The sequence below is a fragment of the Columba livia genome, chromosome 11, assembly GCF_036013475.1.
Source record: "Columba livia isolate bColLiv1 breed racing homer chromosome 11, bColLiv1.pat.W.v2, whole genome shotgun sequence".
NCBI lineage: Eukaryota > Metazoa > Chordata > Aves > Columbiformes > Columbidae > Columba > Columba livia.
Genome location: NC_088612.1, coordinates 10,078,680 through 10,095,500, shown reverse-complemented (window position 1 = coordinate 10,095,500; position 16,821 = coordinate 10,078,680). Strand labels below are relative to the sequence as shown.

The 16,821-nt window shown below is 43.7% G+C and overlaps 1 long non-coding RNA gene across 1 annotated transcript in view; it reads right to left on the bottom strand.

Moving 5' to 3' along the window:
• The window catches only part of LOC110355362 (uncharacterized), a 29,422-nt gene extending 12,851 nt beyond the window's left edge, over nucleotides 1-16,571 (bottom strand). Inside the window, exons 1-3 of the long non-coding RNA XR_002407990.2 lie at nucleotides 6,055-16,571; nucleotides 4,413-4,469; nucleotides 1,507-1,753 (exon numbers count right to left, since the gene is read on the bottom strand). This is a non-coding gene — a long non-coding RNA (uncharacterized LOC110355362). The remainder of the gene's footprint in view (nucleotides 1-1,506; nucleotides 1,754-4,412; nucleotides 4,470-6,054) is intronic.
• Between the last annotated feature and the right edge of the window lie 250 nt (nucleotides 16,572-16,821).

Sequence of the window (16,821 nt, the reverse complement as noted above, 5' to 3'; positions counted from 1 at the left end):
GCTTATAATTCTTATATATATCTCATCTTTAAATTAGCATTTTGAACACACTTATGTTGTTGCAAAGACAGACCATAAGTATTTGCCAGACCTGACCTCACAATCTTTGCTGGGCTGGGTATAAATCTGAACCGTGTTCACTGTCAGGGATCACCAAAAGCAGAGCATGGCAAACGGGTGGTCGGGATGGGGGCAATGGTTCCTGCTCTGCTTTCCTTGCAAGAAGATCAAGGAAGAATCAAAGCACCAAGATTTGCTCTCAGTAACAAACCTTGCACTCATCACTCCTCTGCCGAGGCCCTAGGTGTGTACATAGTTTCTGGAATGAGCGTTTTCAGCTTTTTTAGCTCTGTTATCTGCTCTGCATCCAGCATAAAGTCCATCAGTGGCACAACCCAAAATTCATCTCGTGCTCTGCAGCCAGCTCTGGGCTCTGCAAACAGCCTCAGCCAACATGGGCTATGCCCTATCAAGAAGTTTCACAATTTTTAATACTACATATATCTGTCTTAGAGGAAAATAAAAAAGAAATAAAGAAAAAGAATGTCTGGACAGGCTTTTGACACAAGGTTCAAAAGAATACTTGAAACCACCTCCATCCTTATACAGATTAAGTAAATACAGCGCACACATGAACTTCCATTTAAATACACTTAAACGGTATTTAAAAAAAGAAAAAACAACTGCTATGAGCTTGAATTCTGATAAATGCAGAAAGAAGCTCCTGGAAGCAGCTCCGGCAGGGCAGGCACGAAGAAGCGTAACCAACATTTACAGTGGGCAATTGTTATAGTGAAAACAAGCCTGCCAGATTCTGTGTCACTGGGGAGGGATATCAGCGTCTGATCTCGATAAAGACAGGACACGGGGGTACCTGGAGCCTTGTCAGACTCAATGCTCTTATGTAGTAGATTGAATAACAGAACAATGTTTACATTTCCCCTTGTGCCCTAAGCAGTGTGGAAGCTGGACACCTGAAAAGCATGAATGATTTTTAAAGCAGCACTAGCGCTGGCTCTTGATCACCAAAGCCTTGACTGTTCCTTTTCCAGCATTCAAACAAACAAACAAAAAAATCCAAGACACCTAAAAAACCCAAAACAACCTCAAGTTATTGCTGCTTCTGAACCCAGACATCCAGTAAAGACAACATAAATGATGGAAAATTCAGCAGCTAGCTCATACTGTGGGTACACCAGCCACGTGGCACCACGACTGTAGCAACTCAAAATGCAACCATTCTGCTGAGAACTTGATGAATTCTAGCCACGAAGGTGTTTTCTTTTTTTCCCAGTTTCTCCCTTTTAACACATTGAAACTTAATATTGACAGTTTTCTAAATATACAAACAAAACAATATCCATATTTAATGGAAAAAACCCCCATAAATTGAAATCTGCAGGAAACAAACATCCTGTGTGCATTTGAGAGCAATAAACGTTGTTACAGGAAAGTATATAAGAAATGCACCAGAAATACCGGGTGGAAGTAGTAAAAACTTCAGACCTTTAATTAAGAGGATGCGAAGTCACGATTGGATTTGTCCCTTGGTCCAGTGAAAGATAGGATGACTCGTCCAATGCATTTATCATTTCTCTTACTGCCGCCCTCTGTACAAAGCATGTCACCTTCTTCCAGACTTTGAAGATACTCTGAAGCTGTCAGCTGGCTCTGGTCCTCCCGAAGCAGACACCCACGACGCACACAGCCTCATGTCCAGTGTCCCAGGTCTCATTAGTGCCTACAAAATTGCCTTATTAAAAACAAAACATAACAAACAAACAAAAATTAAAACACAGACAGACAAAAAAACCCACCAAAATGATGAGGTTTCCCAAGCAGAATGCACTGATCTAAAGGCAGAAAGGAGTTTTTTTTCCTATAGAAACTGACTTCGTGGTCATGAGTCTGCATTGGCCACCCGAGATGTCAGAGCCCTGAACTGACCCCACAGCCCCACCAAGGTGAGCTCTCCATGTGCCGCTTGTCCAGGTTTCTTTGACGCCATCTAACAAGGTCTTCTCTAGTCTTGGTCACCACAAGACTCGTTCAGTTCTTCACCCTGATTCCTATCATGGTTCTGCTAAAGGTGGTGACAAACGCTGTAGTGTAGATGCTTCAGGCTGTCCAACAACTATCAAACAGCCACAATTTTCCATCATTGTCAAACCAAGGTGACCACTTTGTGGTATAAAACTCTGTTTTACTATTGCCAGCCTGAATCCCTTCAAAAGCCAAATTGGTAGTTTTGAAACTCAGCTTCATCAGTCTTTTCTAAACTCATGTGCTCTCCAGAACAGTGAGTCCTAATCCGGCTTGAATTGGACCATTTCATCTCATCCCAGGCTCAAATGATTGTCAATCCATCAAACGCTTCTTTGAAAACTGATTTCTTGCAGATGACCATGATTGCTATAAAACAGTATTTAAAAACATTTTAATATTTGAAAAGAACTTTCCTTTCCTCTTATATCAACCACATGTTGGAGAATGAGCCTGGGGTTTACCACTGCTTGGTGAGAAAAATAGCAAAAAAAGAGAAAGGATAATGGGGTGGTAATGACTGGAAATGTATGGATTGAATTTGGGACCTATTTAAGTGCAAGAAGATAATTTGTGACTCAGTGCATATACACAAACACAGAGAAATGTTTGTGGCTCAAGTGTGTATTTGAATATAGAAAAAATGTTTTGCGGCAAACTATTTTTCTTTTAGCGCAGACAAACTCTGACTGTGCTGCCAGCTGCTGGAGTTGTGGTACCCACTCCAGACCAAGCACATGAGCTGTGTCTGCCGGGGAATTCCTCAGGAGACTTCCGACTTTGGCATTACTGCTGGAGCATGGTGACGGTTTGCAACCACCACGCTGACCCCCAGCACATTGCAGACCACAGCCAGGAATGAAACTCCACCTTGTGCCTCCAAACTCCTCACTCTGTTTGACCTATTTCTGGGTGACTTTTTAACAGAGCAAAAGAGCCAACATGAATCTATGCTTCAACCAGGAGCTTCACTATGATGGAATAATGTTAATTGTTGGATTAGATGATGCATTTGGACATCGTTGTGGATCCCTTCCATTTGAAAATATCATATCCCATCCTAATGAAAGAAACCACAGAGGAATTTCTGGTCCCACCTGACTCAGGTTAGCAGCATTTTATTAATGTTTACAAATATATAAAGAGTGAGTGTCAGGAGGATGGAGCCAGGCTCTTCTCAGTGACAACCAATGGTAAGACAAGGGGTAATGGGTTCAAACTGGAACACAAGAGGTTCCACTTAAATCTGAGAAGAAACTTCTTCTCAGTGAGGGAGACAAAGCCTGGAACAGGTTGCCCAGGGGGGTTGTGGAGTCTCCTTCTCTGAAGACATTCAAGACCTGCCTGGACACCTTCCTGTGTAACCTCCTGTGGGTGTTCCTGCTCCAGTGGGGGGATTGCACTGGACGATCTTTTGAGGTCCCTTCTAATCCCTGACATTCTCTGATCTCGTTGCCTTTGGAAGGCTCAGGGGTTTCTGCTGGTTTTCCAGTGCTGTACTTTAAGAAATTTGGTGACTGGAGACAACACTTGAACCTCGGGTTTAGTCACTGCCAGGCCCCCATGAGTCAAATTATTTTATAAACAGTCTGTCACTTGTCCCACCAGAGGCAGGGAAGTCAGGCTGAATTTTGCCATTAAAAACTATCAATCTTTTAACAAAATAGCCTGAAAGTGAATTGTGACTTCAGGGATGCTGATCTGTGATCTCTTACATGAAATCTCATTTTAAAGGGGATTCACTTTGAGTAGGGCCTCACAAAAGACTGAAGTAAATCTCCTACAGGGAAACCGAGGCACAATAAAATAGAAAAAAAAATTAAAAACTGGGGTGTGCAGAGCACATAAAGCTGCAGAAGACACACACGGAGCCACTACATAAGATCCTGATGGCTCTCATGATTTTACCTGGATTCCCTTGTTCTTTTTCTCCATGGTGTGTCCAATCTTTAAAAAAAAAAAACCCGCCAAGGAACCAAGCCAAGCACAAGAGCATAGAGAGGCTTATAAAAACATTCTTCCCTATTAAGCAACTGGGCTGATTTTCACTGTATAAAAGATGAAGTATAATAGGTTGAACGAAATGCTTACCTCCACATCTCCGTTTCTGATGGAAACCCTAGATTGCCTTTGTCACTTTAGCACATGAGCACAAGGCCAAATGAAACACATGTTTACAACTACAACAAGGATTAGCTTTGCACTAAAAAAGTTGAGCTACAGTCAAAATTAGATGGCAACAGCATTAAATGAGAAATAACGGAGTATGAGGTTTCTGGAATGAATAGAAAACGTATTGTTTTAGAGACCTTTTTGGCTAAGGATCAACATATGCCAATACTTAAGAATTCTTATTCTTATTTACTTACCCCAACAATAAAACAACTGTTATTTTGTGCCAACAGCCTGACAGACTGGTCCTGTACCTTAAGAAATACAGATTGGATATTATTTCTCCAATATCAGCCTCAACCTACTTTTCAAAAAAAAAAAAAAAAAGAAAGATGCAAAGTAATTTAGTCCAGAGGAAAGGAAATAAATGAAGAAGGTAATGGATTTTAATTACATATAGCATCAACACACATTAAGAAAATACATAAAACAGAGGAGGGGGCAGGGAGGGAAAAAGTGCTTTCCCATCTCAGAAGACAAGGCAGCATTTGTAGCTCCATCCAGCCCTGGGCAGGGGTTATCGGTGAAGCCTCGAGAAGAGCAATGATTGATCTTCCCCCAGCGCCTTCCATCAGCATAAGCCCAAGAGCAGTGAGGTAATCATCATAATTGCCATTACAAAAACAAGAAAACCGGTGAATTAAAACCCAAGGAAACGTTCTCAAAACTTGAGAACTTGAAATGTATTTGCAACTGAAACGTTCAGGCTCTTTTCCTACAATATCCACTTCTCTCCATGGTATCGCCCACTGCCAGGCCACCCTTGTGTTCAGAATGAACTCACTCCTTGCAGGATTTCACACCTAGAAGTGCCTGTCCCCAGGCCATAACACTGCAGCTGGAAGAGATAAAGACCCAAGCCAGAGCTCACTTGATTTTAAAACAGATATTGCTAGTAAAGACATGAGGAAAGACTTCAAATTATTTTCCCCAATCCTCTTTACTAGACCCAGTCCAAGACAGACTTGCTCAGCTGGTCTTCAGGTGGCCCCTTGCACAGATGAGACATGATGTGGGGTGACCTTATATGTGGCATAGGGGGATCCTGCTATTTACACTGGAACAAGGTTCAACTCTGTTAACAGTTAGGGGTAAACAGAAAAAACTCTTAAGTTTTGTTGTGTTGTGTCCAGTCTAGTGCTCTGAAAACCTGCTAGGGTTATTGAAGAAGATAAATATTATGTATTTCTCTAACTTGCAGAGACGGGGTAGAGCTTAACTCATTCATGTTTTCAATCAAACGACCAGTAACAGGTCCTGTGGGAATGCATGTAGAAAAAGCATTGTTAATTATTAGTTAACCTGCTCTTCAGAGCAGTTTGCAAAGTCTCTGGTGGAACATTTCTGGCAGAAAACATGATCAAAAGTGCTCCACGAAAATGTCAATATGAGCAATGGTCCAAGGGAAAACAGGCAGAGACCCGGTAAAGCCCATCCTGCCACGGCGATCTGCATCCTGCCTGTTGTCCCACCAGACCATCTCCTAGACAATCTTATGGAGAGAAAGAGAAGCAAAGAGTCTGTGAATCCCAGCTCTAAAGTTCCTGACCTGTCATGGAGAACCTGGCCCTGGTCTGAATGCGAAAGCAAACTATGGGCCTGATACCACAAGCTCTTAGACCTTCCCTCTCCATGGAAGATCACGTCAGTGCTACATGCCCTGCAAATCAAATCATCGCAACACCTGTAGGTCCTGGATCTTTGTGGTCAACCCTTCTGTTGGTTTTATGAATTGAGGAAATCCTGTTTCATGTCAGGACTCTGTAACTTGCAACACCTGGAGCCTGAAGGCAAGGAGGATAAATGAGGTCCTGAAGCAATATCTCAGAGACAACTTACCAGTTATCTCATCTGTATTCAGATTGTGGTGTCATAGCCCAGTTCCTCAGCCTCTGAAAGGGGATGATCTCACACCAGCATCCCCCAGTCACCCCCTCAGAAGACACAGTAAGGCAGGAAATAGAGTTTTGATCACTCACAGCAACAGAAAAATGAAAAGTTTGTGTTCTGTCGTGAAACCACCAGAGGACACTTCCAGCAAAATCTGCAAGATACACAAGTAATCACAAATCAAATATTTGAGGTTAAGGAAAGAAAGATTTATCTCTATCAATATGTACCCCTAAAGAAAGATATACAGCCTGTTTAGGTCTGTGCCATTTAGCCTAAATCAAATCCAGCAATCACAAGGGCACTAACACTGCTTCTCTACCCGTCACATCGCTCACTCTGCATGACCAAGGAGACGTGACCATGACCACGATTCAGAGAAGAACCTCTGCACAGTTTTCCACTGACTGACCCCACGGCCCTGTTGTCCTGTCATCCCTTTAGGACCAAGCCACCACACATGGTGTGGACACCTTTCACTGAACAAAACCTCATGGTCAGGAGCTTTAGAGATCCTGGTACCTGGGTACAGACCCTTTAAGTCTATGTAATACAATGCTTACAGTATCCACAAATGAATGTAATGCGCCTATAGGGGTTCTGTATGTTCACACCCACCCTCACATGAGCTGTCCTGCCATCCCTTAAAAAGAAATAATTAAAGGTATCGATCACTTACCACCTGTGCTCTGGACTACTATCCTGCAAATGTTTTTGCTCTTGGAACATGAAGCAACATATGTTAGCGTTAACTTTTCTGCCATTTTATATAGTTATAAACAGATCCATTGACTCCCCCCCTCCCCGCTCCTTTTTAATTTTGCAAAAATAAATGCTTTCCTGGACAGTCAGGGCTCATTACTGAGACAGAGCACAGCTCCCCTTCTCCTGCCCACAAGAGCCAGGGCGAGGAAGCTCACATGGCATGCAGACCACCCATCTTTGATTGTAGCGGGCTGGGAAAAAAAAATATCTCACATATTCCATATTTTTTTTTGAGATTCTTAAGATCATTTTTCTTAGGAGCATTTTTTTAAATGCATCTTCCATATCATAAAACCTGTTTATTGTTATTTCTCTGAGCCATTTTTATTAGAGAGGTCTTTTTACTGAGTTTTATATTAAAGATTCTAACAAAGGCAAATAAAATTACATCTATAACTAAGTGCATGCTGTTACAAGCTTGCATTCATCCCCAAGCCAAGAAGAGGCTTTGCATAGTAAAGATACTATAATAGAGTCAGGATTTACAGAAAGGTTCAATACTCAGAGTCAGGGCCAGGTCTGTGCAGGAGCTCAGTTTTCAATTAGGCACCATTAGCAGATGACTTCAACCAGAGTTAACGTGATGTGACCGTCCGCTTTGGCTGGATCTGATCAGCCACAGCTTGTGCTGAGCATCACGTAGGTGGGAGCTTTCATTCCCTGCGTCGTGCATAAAGGGAATTACTCCGCAGCATGAGACCAGCGAATGGATATTTACATTCAGAACCAATGGTCATCAGGACAACAAGGGAGAGGATGCTGCAGCTTGCTGGGTAACACACAGTTAAATGAGAGGTGAGTTTGGTGTCCAAAGAGGTCAGATGAAGTGACCACAGCTCTGTAGCACCTTGTTCAAGCAGCCATGGATTAACTTACAAAAGGTCTGGAGGGAGCATTTGGTTGTGCATTGTTTTTTTGTTTGTTGGTTTATTTGGGGTTTTCCTGCTTCTTGAAGATCTTAATGAAGACGACAAATGCTCAGCTGTCATGGTTTTAAGGAAGGCAGAGCACTATTCACACCAAAACCCCTCCCAGGTAGGAACCAGCTCTGGGAGACTTGACCCTGAAAGAAGGTACTTTGTCCTCCAAGAGCCCCTCTCCTCCCACACACTTGCATCCTCTGCTTGGTTTCACCTTGGCAGCCTGCAGAAGACCCCAACTAATCTCGTTTCATGCACATTAGGTCAGAGCACAAGCTTCCCAAAAAACGTAATTGCCTGGAAAACCCAATGTTCCTGCAGCTGGGTCTCCAGGAGGGGTTTTCACACACCCTATGGTTTTTGCAGCAGGGGACGAGGACACAGGACTGCAGGAAGCAGTTACGCAGCATCTCTTCCTACTCAATTGACTCCGTGAGCCTGGAGGAAACCTCACCATCTGCACAGCCCATGAGTCACCTCGGGACTCAGGCAGTTTACTCTATACATATTAGTCAAAAGAAACAAACACCACAAATCCCTAGACACTAAAAGTCTTCCTAATTTTTTTTTTTTTTTTTTTAATTCTCCCTTCCCAAAAATTTGGCTAGAGATCTCTAATTATAATTTTCTGGAGATTTTAAAATATTTAATTGTGGTTTCTATAAACATGAAGATAAATTACTACATCCAAACACTGGTTCTCAACAGTTACTAATGCCTCTCAAGGGGCTGCTTTTATTTTACTAAGACAGAAAAAATAAGTTGTAAATGATCTTCTTTGTCCCTCTTGCTCACTATACAGGGGAGTGGGGTTTGAAAAGATTTCTTGTAATTGCCACCGAATGCTTTCTAGCTGATGACTTTAGAGAGCGTTATTAAGTAAACTGAAGGGGAAGAGTGATTTCCAAGATGATACATTGTAAAGCCACCAGAAATAAAAGCTTAAGCTTTTATTCCAGAAAATGAAGAGGCAGTAAATGCAACAAAGACTCTAAGACAGACACTGTACCACCCACCAGTTCCCCTTTTAAAGCTTCCAAGCTGACTGGCAGACTGAGCTGTAATGGGAAAATTTTAAAAGTTTTGGGGCTTGGATGAGCAACACAATGTGTGTGAGCATCCCCGAGGCTTATCCGGACTGTGCGAGCTTCCTGGATCTGACTTTTGGCTTGCGAGATTTACAGGGATGTGCTGAGGTATCATATATTCACAGCTTCTTGTCGGGTTAAAAAAATCCCCGAGGGCATTGTATATTCTAATATTGCCCTGTCACAGCTGTAGATTATCAGTCTGCAGGTACGGATGAGGGAGAAGTCAGAAAGTGATAAGAGAACAGCACTGACCAACCTTCCCAGAGACGAAGCAGCAGCGTGGGGTTGTACCAGCTGCAGCTGTGCCTTACATGGTTTGACCTCTCAATGTTAAAAGAAAAAAGTCCCTAAAAAAGGATGCTATTAGGAACTGCAAATATTGTGATAGTGCCACTGCAGCTGAAATACCGCTGCCAGTCCTGAGGCTGTTCCAACACAACCATCAGAAGAAACTGTTTCTGACCCGTGCGTGGTTTGCAGTCGCTCTCCTGGGGCCAGCTCACGGGTGGGAGCCCAGCCGAGATACGGGTGCAAGGTGTCCCCTCCCTGAGCATCCCTCAGCGCCACCAGCCATGCTCTGAACTTCAAAATAACCCTGCAAAAACATCCCAATTTATGACTAACTTCCACTTTTTTTTTTTTTTAAAGCCAGATATGTTCTGTGCTCAGGGCAGCAGTGCTGTGCACATCCAAGGAACGGAGGCTGCAGCTTGGGAGCGGGAGCAGACAGAGAGAGAAGGTGGAGGCATCAACATGAAGAGCTAAAACTAGCACCAACACGGACAAGAACGATCCAGCCAAGACATAAGAGGGACCCGGAGCAGAAGCCCCATGCAGGAAAGAGCACCCTGGGGTCTTTAGATGGGGATGCCGATCAAACCCAAACCTTCACCAGCACAGAAAACACAGACCCTCTGGGCGAGCGAGCTGAGCTGCCACGTCAGGGCATGAAGGCTGCTCACCCATAGAAGCCCATCCATTAGAGCACTAACGAGTTACCTCCTCCACTGTGAAACAAGACGGATAAATGGATTTTGTTTTTAAAGCAGGGACATTTTGCATTTGCCATGTATGCCACAGCTATGGCTCTGCTGTTTTGTGATGAATTTGCCTGGCCTAAAGAAACCACAGCCCTTGCTGGGGCAGAAAAACCTACATGGAGAGGCAAAGCTCAGCGATGCAGCCGGCAGTAAAGCTCTTTTTGCCCCATTATAAGCCAAGTCACAGCCCCAAGCTACCCTGCCTCTTCCACCAGCCCATGGTGGGCTGAGTGCACTCCAGACAGGCACAAGGAGATGTGGTTCCCACCCAAAACAGCTTCCAGGCTCCAGCTGGGCAGAATACAAGGAAAGCACGTACCACGTATACAGATCTATTAGCCATGCATTCATAAATATACCAATAATGGAGCCCAGAAACTGCTCCCAGGTTACTCATTTTGTATGTCAAACCAGCCCTCATGGTTTCCATAGACATAGGGGAGAGGTGGGTGTCTTTCTTGGTTTCATAACAGTGCTGCACACTGATGCGTAATAAATAAAGATGAAATGGAAAAAATCCAACCCATTCCTCTTTGAGCAGAGTTCAAGGAAAATATTGCAGCAAGAGACTATAAGCAGACCCAATAAATTTGCTCCCTTGCCCCATTCCCCTTTTATTATTAGGGTGTGACTAAGGCTTTGCAGCATCAACTCTAGGTCTCAGTTAGAGATTCTTGCTGCGAGCTCAAGTGGTATTTCAAAATCCTGTTAAAAATACCATAGGAAGTTGCAGCATGCATGCAGACACGATGCAAACCTATGAATCGGGCTGGCTGAAACACAAAGTCACGGTCCTGGGATTTTTCCTTTATCTTAAGCCTCAGATTCTTCTGGTGTCATATTATCTCCTGTGGATATCATACCAAGCAAAGGAAGAGGGGTTTTAATAGACTGCATCCAGCTGTCCTCAAATATTTATATCCAAAGGACTGCTTGACTTTCTTGAGTCACAAGTGGACAAAGTGGGGCTGTATTATTTATAAGGAAAAGCTTATTGCCTGAGCTACTGCTTGAGACATTATTGTCTGACTGTGCTTTCTACCCAGCACTCGCTGCAGCCGACTGAACTTGACCTATCCACCTATCATAAATTAAATTCTTTGATCTCATCTGTAACAACACAGAGCCCTAATAACAATAGATCAAACCACAGCAGGGACAATATGCTTATTCTTTACCAACTAACTTTTAATTAGTAAACAGGGCAGGGGAAGAATCCACCTTTGCAGAACAAAAAAGGGAAAGAAAAAGCATTTAGTACTTGAAAGAAGTCACTGATAAAGAGCAGAGGCATCTTTCAGAGCTCTACATCCTTGTTCTGTTCATCTGAAAAACCACATCATCCCCAAACCATTAAAACCAGGATGAATTTCACACGGTAAGAAATCACTGTGAAAGCAAACATCAAAAGGAGCTGGGGAGGAGGAAGCAGATCAGGTGGGGGAGAAATAGCATGATGCCTTTTATCAACTGTTCATACAGAAACATCTCACTGAATATCTGCCCGTATCCTTGTTCGGGCTGCACTGGTCCCTGCGGTTCACACAGTAAACCCGGCTGTGGTTGAGTCAGGCTCCCACACCTCATGGGGTGTTCAGTGTTTGCAAAGCAGCTGGGAAAAACCACAGCTCCAATCATCCTGTTCATTTTTTGTTTGCACAGGGTGGATTTATTATAGCAGAGATCCTCACGGGTTCCCCTTTACACTAACTAGCTTCTCACCATTGCCAGGTGAACTCATCTGCTGCTTAGCAGCGTGGCTTCTTCCAGGCAAACATAAATACCTTAAATCAAGTTTTCCTGTCACCACTGGCACTCATCAAGGCAGGGATTTTCTGTGGCTGTGTGTCCTGGGTCATTTCATACCAATGTAGGAGCAAATTCTAAGTAAAGCATCTTTTGCTGGAGCACCCACAATGTCTGCCTCTCTTGCTGTTCCCTGGTGTTTCACCCCAAGGTGCAGTGACAGCCCAGCTGGTCCCTCGGTGGGATGCTAGCATGCACCTCTCACCCCTCCTAGCCCACTGCTTTCCCAATACTGGCAGGTATTTTGCAGACCATAATGTGCAGAAAGTATCATAGGGGATAAGGAATGTAAACTGATGTAGATGGTGTGATAACATCAGGTTCATTTCCTCAGGAAAGCAAGCTAAACCCCCAATAGGGCTTATTAAAACCAGCCTGACAAAGGAAGATGACAAACCAAACCCAACCCAAACTGTCTATGTGGTGTCACCACTTGCCAAGCAAACAAGCCTAGCCTGCCACAGACCACAAGCCATGGATAGGGATGCTTCACTGAACCTCTCTGAGCATTAAACCCCTTGAGTTTAACCTCTGCAATTGCCCATCGTGCCAGCAATGCCCTCACTGGGGCTTAGAAAATAACACAACTCTCCATGTACTCTCAGCCAGGTTTGATATCAAACCAAATATCTCCTGGTCCAAGGTACTGGGATTTCATCAGCTATATGTGCTTGGTTGTAAACAGCTGGCCACTACCTTAAAAAATAGTAACAAGCCAATTTTTAAACAATAATTCAATAGAAAAAGGAAACTTGCAAGCAGTGAATAAATTATCCAACTGCAAACTCTTTTTTTTCTTTTTTCCCCTCCAGCTGGCTGTCTATGTACTTGAGCTATTTTACTAACTGGTCATACCAAAAAACCCCACTTTCTGTTTACCACTGAAATGCAGCCCCTCTGCAGTGCGAGGCTGCAGGAAAAGTGAAGAAAAATCTGGAGTTCAGTTGCAATTATGGGATGAGTGTAGGGAAAAACCTTAATAAGCAAAACTGGAATTCAGTCTGGACACTGGGGCAAACACTGGGGCTTTTACCAAATGTCAAGTGACCCTTAACAACTACAAGTGGACAAGATGGCCTCATTTTTTGTCTGTGAGCTGCCTATTTCTGGGACAGAAGACACAAAGTGTGATAACCTGTAGGTTCTCGCATTGCTATGTGTGATGTAGGATAGGAACCGAGGCCCAGGGCAGGCTCCAGGTACAGTTCCCAAACCAGAAACATTTAAATTTCCTTCCTGTGTTTTAAATGTCCTCTCTTGAAAATGTTTTCATTTTCACAAGACAGATCATACGCAGACCAATGACAGATTCCATTAAGAAGACAAAGACAACTGAGAATACAACCATGGCTATTTCTTTAGATGAGTTTTCAGTTGCTTCTTTAGAAGTTAAAAAATAAACAAATATTGGAAATTTTTTCCATTGAAGTCTCTGTGAGGACTGACACAGGATGAAATCCTGCCCACACCGAATCAAATAGCTGGCAAGCAAGTCAGAGTTTGTGTGGCACACAGGCGTACGTGGAAGCCTGAGGAAACAGAAAAAGCAAAAAACCCCTTTGCGAATTGTGCAGCCGCAACACCCAGGAATAACATGAAGCTGAAACCAGCAAAACCCACCCAGAGCACTGGCAGGACCCCACCTTTGGTTTGCTCACAGATGGAAGAATAAAAAGGGGAAGTCCAACACCTCATGGATTTTAAAACCATGGTCACAACATGCATCCATTAATTACTGATACAGTTATAGCTGGTGGGCAGTTTTGAGAACCAGAGGTGGACATCTGGAAGGAGAGAGACTCGTTTTTCCTTCTGTCACCACCGCGGATGGTGCCAAGGTCACACAGCAGAAATGCATTTTGTTCATCAGTGGAATAACAGGCGGTTTTGCCACCTACCACTTCTCGCCGCCTTGTCAAAGCTTTGCATATTGTGTGTGGTCCAGAGTTGGGTCATGCAAACAGCCAAAGCCCTCTAACTCCATTTCCAGTTCACATCACTCTAATAGGCCCTCAGCTGGCCCGAGAAATTCCCAAACATCTCTTTCTACAAACAAGGAATTGGGTTTCTTTTGTCTTGCAATCAGGGGAGACAAATTCTCCCCTTAACCACAGTTTAATTTATTCCTTTTGGTTGTTGTTGCCTCCACCTAGTGCAGCTGTCTAGACTGGGGTGGCGGGTTTTGGTTTGTATTTTTCCCTTTTTCTCTTTAGATTGGGATTTTTGGAAGCTGCTTTTGCTTCTTTCCGAAACAAGTTTATTTTTAGTGTCACTTTTTCCATTGGCAAGATATTATGGCTGAGAGAGCTTCTCTCAGAGAAGCTGCTCTGCTTTCAGTATGAAAACGAAAAAAAGCTTCCTGGTTGAAGGGCAGGCACAAGAGAAGGCAGCCGAGGTAATGGCGAGATGGTCCAAGGGCATGAGGTCCCACACACGTCAACGAAGGTTCGTCCTCAGCATTGCTGCCATCGAGAACACAAATCCCTTTCAAACCCATACCTGCTTAACCAAGGAATGTTGTGGCATCTTCTGACATCCTCTTGGACTAATCTGCTCCATGGATGGAACTCCATGTGGGATGATGCCAACAGGACTTGTACCTGCCCAAGCCATGGCACATTCAACTCCGCTGTTGGCTTAAACACTTGTCGACATGCCACACGAGAGCTTTAAATCATGGGTAACCTTGCCACATGAGCCTTCAACCAGCTCTAGATGGTTGTCAGGTGATTTCTCAGGAAAGGGGGTCACAGAGACAGCTTAACATTTTTTTTTTTGCTTTGCTGTTTGCCACTCTACAACCTCCTGGCTGCCTTCTTGCTGTGCTGCTCTTGCTTTTGCTCCTGCTCTATCAGATTGGTATTTATCCCACTGTCTCCAAAATATGGAGACCCTCTCCAGTCTTCCCATGACTTTGCTGGTGTGTGTTTTCAGAAAGCTTTAGCTGAGAAAGGGGCGGCAGAGCCCAGCCCTGAGTCCCCTTCTCAACTTGTAGAGTTTAATGTCGCTGCAATGGTTGTTCCCTTAGTTACTGCTAGTTTACTACCTCACAAAGAATAAGGGTACAAAATCCAGCATTGTTTTTGTAAAGGAAGAGAGAGGTAGACTTGAAATAATTGGATAAAAATAAGACTGGCCTCTTATTTTTTCAGCACTACTTTTTAGCATTCACACTCCCTGGAACAAAGGTTTCCTGGCCCCTGACATCAGCCCAGCTTCACTGTTGAGTGTGACACAGCCCAAATACAGCAAAACCAAGAGGGGAAAAGTTAAAAAAGTAATATATTTTAAAGCAAATCCTGCAGGCTTTTAGATTGGGAGTGAAGAGGTGGGAGAGGGCATTAAAACACACACAAAACCCCAGAATTAAGCAAGCGAGACCATTCCAGTTGAGCTGTTTCAGCCATTGTCTTACAACAACTTTAAACCCAATTGCTTCTTTTTAATGAGGTATTTTCTTCCTCTTAACCACCCAAATCTAATCCATGATGTTAGTCCAACTCAGAGAACTTAAAATCAGAACATTGGGGCCTTTCTTAATCCTCTTAACTTGCCAAAGGTTTTCTGATCACACACCTCTTCCTTCCTACTTAAGACTGTTTTTTTCCACCACCCTTTGTCTTCTGTTTACAGCTGTGAAAAATTAGGATCCAAGTAGTAAAATCTCTACATAACAAGAGAACATTTAGAGGTGGCTTGCATGTTTCATTGAAGGAAACCAGGCATATTTTCTTAATTATTTCATCAAATCATACATAACAGTTTCCTGGGTTCGGATACTCAGCGTTTCTTGAAGGACATTCTTTAATCTATGGTCTTTGGTTCTATGGAATAGTTACCTTCAAACTATAAATCCCGACTTATGTCACTGTGCACCTCTCACATGACATGGTAGGTCAATAAAGCTATTGTGGTCAGACAGGAATCCCCATCCAACACCTCTTACAGGCCCTTCTGCCTCCTGAATCCCAGCATCTCAGAAGAAGACCCAGGGCTTGACCATTGCTGTGGTCTGGTCATTCCAGGGTGATGTCAGGGATAACTGGACTTCTCATATGAAGAAGCTGAAAAACTCTGATCCAGCACTGATTCATTTCAGGGTTCACAACAAGAGGCATATAAACACATCTGTGATCTACTGTCCCCCTAAGCTTGGATCCTCATCAGACCGTGGTTAGACTAGCACAGAAGACTAATGCTATCGAGTGTCTAAAGGTTACCCTGCTATGAATACAAGGGAGCCACAATGGACTGAAAACTGCACGTTTAAGGTCTGAGAGAAACCTGCTGTCCTTCATGAAGTTTAATGATCGCAGAAGGCAGGTGACCACAGTGATTTTCCAAGACCAGGCACTTCCAGATTTCCTTCCAAACTGGTGAAGTGCTACAGCTGCTGGCTGAGCACTGGCTCCTGGAGTCATTTCTTGCTGTCAGGCTGCACTGAAAACACCAAGTACATGTTAGAAACCTTTTCCACCACATCAGCAATATGTGCTGACACCATCAGCTGCTTTCAAGATGAAAGGCGTGATCCAGGGTATGAAGAGTGCTGAGCAATGCAAGAGCCATGAGTAAGCAGTTGTCCAAGGGACAGTCCCCATCATGTCCTGGTCCAAATTATGTTTAAAAACAAAAATAAAGAGATACTTCCTTCATTCCCCTAACTCCATAGGTCTTCTCAGAGGCACGGGTTTTACCGAGTGGGCCACTGAGTTGACACAAACTAGGTGCCAAGTGAAGGGCTTGAACCAGAACATGACCTGGCACCTCTCCCAAGTTCCTTTCTAGTTGGGTTAATATTCCCCACCCATCATTTTTCACGTGCATGTGCCACATCACTTCCCGGTTCTGATTTGACTGCTATTTGCCCCATGGGTAGGGTGTTACCCATCAAGACTCAAAAACCAGCAAGAAACCCCTCCTCATAACCCCCCCCCACCCATCTCTGAGGGATCCAAGAATCCCTAGCAGGAAGGAGTCCAAGAATTCTTTATGCACATAAGAATGTCCCCTTGCCACATCATAATCCTGTTCGCTACCAGTGCCACACACTGATGGTCTAGGTCAAACTCCAGATGTTAATAAACCTCAGTA